At 44.6% G+C, this 6,348-nt stretch overlaps 1 long non-coding RNA gene across 1 annotated transcript; it reads right to left on the bottom strand.

The window, feature by feature from the left end:
* Positions 1 to 2,481: 2,481 nt before the first annotated feature.
* LOC140223131 (uncharacterized) lies at positions 2,482 to 4,430 on the bottom strand. Its single transcript, XR_011898573.1, has 2 exons — positions 3,499 to 4,430; positions 2,482 to 2,908 (listed from the first exon to the last, which is right to left on the bottom strand). It is a non-coding gene; the product is annotated as an uncharacterized lncRNA (long non-coding RNA).
* Positions 4,431 to 6,348: the final 1,918 nt, after the last annotated feature.

Here is a 6,348-nt window from a genome sequence, read left to right on the forward strand (position 1 = left end):
AAGAAGGTTGTGAGTGGGGCCAGGAGGGGTTCGGCTGAATCATCTCTAGCTCCCCTCATCCCCAGCTGGTGCATGGCGGTGGTTAATGGTGTCCCTACATCGGTTAGAGGAGATTCCCCCAAATATTCCTCCTGTAAACCACCTGTATGGACCTATACATAGAGGGGTGTGCTCTCCAATCCAACACACACCACAAGTTTAATCACTCTCTCCCTCTTTAATTTCCATGTTTATGGAGTTAGCCTAGAGTAGCTCTGCTCAAGGTTCCAAGTCCACTTGGAGTTAAGCATATGTCTCTTGTATCGTTATTTCCCAGATTGACTTTATGCTTAGTTCTTATATGCATGAGTTAGTCTAATAGCCTTGCTCTATTGATATGCTCGGCTTATATGCTCGTATGCTAGTCATATACCCTTGCTGCCGTAGTATAGGCTTATATGCTCTCATGTGTGCCTTTAGACCTTGCTACAATATATACTTGTTGTGTATACATACCATGTATAGGCTAGTCGATCTATACCATGGCATTGGTTCAATAGCCATGTTTTTGGTGGCTCCAACCCTAGTCAGAATAGCTCGGGACAGCTAGAGTGTTGTTAAAAATGCAAGAGTGATGGTTGGGTTGTTTAGCATCGTTGGATATGGGTTTTCCCCACGGGTTTCTAAGAGTAGGCGGCAGCTAGTGACAGCCCTGTCCGTCCTTCGTAATCCCCCCACATTCAAGTACGCCATAGAAGTTCATAAATTAGCAGTAACTACACCGGCAGACCGGTAGGGTATTGTCTCCCTATAGTACCTTGGTGCATAGAACTAGGTCATATACACTGTGTGTCTATGTTTACGCTGATATGATCTGTGCAGTATATAGCATGTATATATGAACCTAGAGCTAACTCCTAGTCCATTCTCCGTAGCTTAGTTATCTTGAGATGATTCTTCTGTGTGTGTAACACTACCCATCTTATCATTATCCTTAATCCTGTCTTGTGTAATATATCTACTCATCCTATGATATACTCATATGCATAGTAAACTATTTTGACCTACCCGCCTTCCTTTGGGAAATACGATACCCTGGAATAATCCTAGGTGAAATGCTACAACGGTATATCCATGTGCTTACGGAATTATTCCTGACCATTAAATATACCAACAATCATCACTATCTATTTTGGGCATCGTTAGTGAAGGGTCGGCAGTGATGGGCATCCCCTTCACCAATGGAGCTGGAACTGGCGGTGATGGCCATTAAAAAAAATGGGACCCCACCCAGCGTACCCCGCAACCCGGCCGGCTGCGCCTCCCATCATCCCCGCCGGTCGCCCTTCCTCTTTGCCGGCCGAGCATGGTTCCGGCCCTCGTCCCTACCGCCTCGCCTCCATCGCGACCCCCTGCCGATGCCCTCATGCCTGGCCCCCCTCGTCTGGCCGGCCACCCTCCCGATGCATCCACCGGGGCCCTCGCACCACCAACCACCCTAGCCTAGAGAGAGAGAGGAGGAGGGAGGTGAGGCCACGCACCTCGTCCTACAACGCCGCTGTTGCTCCTCGGCCCACCGCGCCTCACCCCACACCACAGCCGCACCTCGCCATCTTACCGGCCGCGACGCCCCATCTCACCGGCCACCGTTCCTCACCCCCACATCGGTCATCGCTGCTCCTTGCCCTACTGCTGCTCTTTGCAGCCGCGAATGAGGGGCGAGTGGAGGGGGAGGGGCGGGGCAGGAGGAGGGCAAGATCCGGGAGGAAGGGAGAGATTTTGGGAGGTGGAGATGGAAGGATATGGCGGAAGGTAGAGATCTAGAGGGAGAGAGCGGGGGGGAGAGGGGGGCATGTGGGGAGAGAGCGCATGTGGGGTGGGGCCGGGCTGGTGGGATGGAAGGTAGAGGGGCCGGAGGGCGCAGTGCATTCAACTGGATTAAGTAAATATTTCGGATTCGAGACCCCAGCTTTATTATCACCGCTGGTCCGTAGTACCATTCGGTGCCGGCTCATAATTTAATTTGAACCGGTGGTGATGTTTTATTATCACTGCTGGTTTCAATTTTCACCATCGGATCATATAAAAATCCGGCGGTTAAAAATCCGCTGGTTTCGATGAAAACCGACAGTGATAGGACGACTGTGATAGTCTCTTCTCTAGTAGTAGTATATTAGTACCGGCTGCCGGATGGTGTTGCCGACGAGTACTTCTCCAGGGGCGATTCAGTACTGATGTTAGCAAAGCTTGTTCTCTATGAATTTGGGGATGGAAAGCTAGTTCTCTAGTTGTGATTTGTTACATATATCTCTATGATAGTCTAGAAATTGCATGTCCTTCGTTGACATAGTTGAAGCTGCTTCAAGAATTTACTTCGTGCAGTCGTGCAGCATATTGGATTATCACCTAGACAGGATACATAGGTGAAGCATTGCATGTGATTGTGGCTGATAATTATGCAGGACGCTGTTGCAATCAACCATCAAGAAGACTGGAGCGATGGGGTTGCCTCATCAACAATTTTTATATATGGCTGCAGTATTATTAAGCCCACGTCAATAATTTTTTCTCCGCAGCATATATATGGTTACTCAGTTCGCTGGAGTATCGCTGTGGAAAAACATACGTACTGCGCCTCGGAACTAACTGGCATTCAGGCCATCAACGACCAGATATTTGGGACAACCAACAAATAGTAGGTGGTTCCTAAGTTGTAGTCGTATGTACTAATGCGCCTCGATGGGGTTTTCTTCAGATATTTTATTGCCGTTCAATGAACAAGCAGATACATAACCTGTGCAGAAAATTCCATCTCCACGCATGCCACTGCACCAACAAGATCCTCAGTCGACGATGATGGCTCAGCCTGTTCCTTCTGCCACCAAATCCTCAATCTTCCCTCCAGCAACGGAGAATGCACCTTTAGTACCTTCAGTATCAGATGTTGCAATCGGTACCGTGAAACCGAGACTAAAATCCTTACTTTGCAGGGGGCAAAACAATCTTGCAAATATATATTTTGAATTCCAACAAAATTTAAGAAATGTTAAAGATGACTAGCTGAGAGTCAACAGACAAGATATGATATTAGGAATGTGGGAGGATGAATGCATTTGTACAGGGGTCATACTATTTCCAGACTCTTCTATATTTCCATATGACTACCTACTTCAATGTCACGCGAGCCATTCAAAAAGATACATGGTACACTTGTATGTCTAATCCATTATTGATTATTTCCTCTTGTCATCTCTTACAAGTATTTCTCCATACTATAGAAACGTGCAACACATTTTTAGGATATGGACACGCATGATTAATATGCTTGGACTAGTATACAGGTCATCTTTGGATGAGTACATATGAATGCCAGGGAGGGACTGATGGATATAAGGAAAAGGGACCATGCATAAATAATGACATATGTAACATGGCAATCTTCATTGCCATGCAACTCCTATCAACAATCATGGAATACATACTACTGCTCCAGAAGGGTGGTGTGCAAATTTATTTTACCTCGCGGTGAAAATCTCCAGAGCAGGCCTGAAGTTAAAATAAGAGGCAGTCACTATCGATCATGACAGTCTCGAAACTGTACAGCACTATGCTAGTCCTAGTCCTCATGTCGTTCGTGCTGTCGTGTAGCATGATGGATTATTAACTGGGCAGGACACGGAGATGGCTAGCGATGACAGAGGATGACGTACATGATATTCACCTCTGAAATGAAGCGTAGGCTAATGAAGCACAATTGCATGTGAGTGTGGCAGATATTTATACAGGACAGTGATTGCAATAATCGACCATCGAGATCGAAGACAGGGGCGATGGGGTTGCCTCATCAATAATTCGCGCAACCAGACAAGCTGCAGACTCAATATGGTACGAAGCTATTTGGTCAGCCCACATGCTCTGATATAACATTGGCATCTGCTGATCTACAGTATATATGACCAGAAATATTGTGCCACCTCAATAATTTTCCGAAGTATCGTTGGGGAAGCACCTACATACTATGCCTCGGAACTAACTGACATGTTGGCCTAGGCGGTCCAGGCCGATTGGACAGGCTCTTCCTTATGGCTCCTCACGTCCCCTTCGTTTCCGAGTAATCTCAGGTGTTCTGAAGTTTTCTTTTCACTTGCATGTGGACCTTATATATCAATAGCTTCGGGATAAGAATGCCTCTTGATAACCTTCCAAATCGTCGCTTGATTCACTTTGATTCCAAAATCATCTTGCCATATCTTTTGAGACTTAGGCCCTAAGGCATCATGGAGGATTGCTCGCCAAGAATGAGCACCATTGGGCTCCTGAGGACCCTAGGCCGATCAGCCTGGGCTCTATAGGTTGATTGGCCCAGGCCCTCTCTGGGCCCATTGGCCTTCATCTTTCTCTGAGTCGACGCTTATTGAGGGCTTTGTCCAATTATAGTCCATTATAGTCTAATTTCCAAAAAAAATAGAATATCCTCCAAAATACAATACATTTGTGAAAACAGCCCAATTATTAGGTATGATCAATAGTCTAGGTATTAAATTAATGTTATTATTTAAGATAAATAGGGATAAAGGGTGTCATTAATAACGAGCACCAACCAGCGTACCAGCTGTTAACACTAACCGATGCTAATATGTACCCTTTAGTACCGGCTATTTCACCCGGTACTAAACGAGACAAGAGCACCCTAACAGAGGTTAATATCATCCATTTCATGAGTAAAATACTATGATTCAAAAATAATTCAAATCCCTTAAGACAATACCTATCAAATGAGTAGATTGTAAATAGAGTAAAACAATGTCCTAATGAAACGGAACACTTCTGGTTCGTGTAGAGCACAATATAGAAAACAGTAGGGTAGCTGTACGATTGACACGTGGTCCATTAATTATTGAGCCATCACTATGGACATGTCTTCATGAGTAGTGTACTAGTCATGACACATGGTATGTAGTAGGTGGAGGTATTGAGTTAGCCATGCCATGAGCACTTAGTTACAACAAACACTTTGCCATTATCGAGCATCCCAAATCACTACAAAATCCATAGTTTACCATATACTACAAAATCTGAGTTAAAATAAGAGCATACACGGAAGAGTCCGAATGCACCGGTTTAGGACCAGGCACATTGAATTACTAGAAAAAGTTATCGGACAAGGTTTTGGGTAACCGCATGAAAAATGTTGGATTTTACTGAACACTTAGTTACAATTACCATGCCGTGAGCACTTAGTCACCACAAACATTTAACCACTTTAGATCATCCTGAATCCCTATAAATTCTGTACCTTACACCGTACCATGAAAACGACAAGAACAGAGACAGATGCAGTGAAAATCTCCAGAGCAGGCCTGAAATTAAAATAAGAGGAGGCAGTCTCTATCGATCAGGACACGGAGATTGCTAGCCATGACAGAGGAAGACATGATATGATATTCACCTCTGAAATGCAGCGTAGACTAATGAAGCACAATTGCATGTGAGTGTGGCAGATAATGGACCATCGAGACCATCGAATGGTATGAAGCATGATTATCACCTAGACATGATATCCTAGACAGGACGGTGAATTGTAAAAAGAGTAATCTTGATCAAAGAATGTCCTAATGAAACGGAACATTTTTGGTACGTGTAGAGCACAATATAGAAAACAGTAGAGTAGTTGTACGATTGAAACTGCATCCATCCACGTGGTCCATGAATTGTTGAGCCAACACTGTGGACATGTCTTCATGAACACCATCTAGTGAGGACAGGATGCAGAAAAATATAAAAACATGTCATAGGGAGGCAGACCAATCTTGCAAGGAGGTAGACGAAACGTGATACACGATCTGCCTACCTTGTCGTGGATACCCCAAGAGAAGATGTCATAGAGGTGCAGACCAAGCTAGCAAGGAGGTAGATGAAACGTGATACACGGCCTGCCTACCTTGCCGTGGATATTAGCCCTGATATCATTCTATTGTTCAAGGAATAACACTCAATGCTGCTGCTGCTGCTGACCTGGCTCCATAAAGTTGTATTCCTCTAGCCGCTTGCACTAACTTTATCTGAAGTATTATTCTCTCTGCCCTGATATCTGAAGTATTATTCTCTCTGCTGACTTTGCTGAAGAACCTACATAATATGTCTTGGAACTAACTGACATTGATTCACAGACAAACTCTACAAGGTGCTGTTGTTGCCATATTTTAGAGCATCCCAAAGGACTATAAATAATATAGTTTACCATATACCGTATACCATTATATGTTAGCTAAAATAAGAGCATAACATGTCGCAGGAGTCCAAAAGCACCGGTTGAGGACCAGGTACATTGAATTACTAGAAAAAGACAGGGGGCAATGTTTAGGTAGC

Source organism: Setaria viridis, chromosome 6 (assembly GCF_005286985.2).
Source record: "Setaria viridis chromosome 6, Setaria_viridis_v4.0, whole genome shotgun sequence".
Classification (NCBI taxonomy): domain Eukaryota; kingdom Viridiplantae; phylum Streptophyta; class Magnoliopsida; order Poales; family Poaceae; genus Setaria; species Setaria viridis.